Source organism: Egretta garzetta, unplaced genomic scaffold (assembly GCF_000687185.1).
Source record: "Egretta garzetta isolate BGI_Z169 unplaced genomic scaffold, ASM68718v1 scaffold571, whole genome shotgun sequence".
NCBI lineage: Eukaryota > Metazoa > Chordata > Aves > Pelecaniformes > Ardeidae > Egretta > Egretta garzetta.
The window spans coordinates 255,740-256,154 of record NW_009258622.1 but is presented as its reverse complement, the minus strand read 5'-3'; positions in this window follow the sequence as shown (position 1 = coordinate 256,154).

Here is a 415-nt window from a genome sequence, read left to right as displayed (position 1 = left end):
TGGGATCCACACGTGGGCAGAGGCCGCCAGCTCCCGGAGCCGCTGTCGCCGGCTTCTGCTGGCTCAGGAGGCCCCTTTGTAGGTTACAGCGGTTTCTTTGCCCGTGAGGTTCTGGCAGTTTTGTTCTTTGGGGCTCACGGAGGACGCGCTGGGCTCCCAGCTGCGCTTACCGAGGGCATTGCAGTCTCCCGCCCACGCCTGCACGGGATGCGCCCGGTTCCCAGCCTGGCAGGCATTTTCTCCATCTGCATTTTAGCAGGCACCTCTCGTCGGTGCTTTTCCCCGTTATAACCAGGTTGCCTTTTACGGCTGCTGCTCTGGCCAGGGATCGGCGCTGTCCCCCTGGTCCCCGCGGGAAGCGGCTGCCCCGGGCCCGCAGGGACCCCGCCGGAGCCCCTCCCGCCGTGTCACCGGC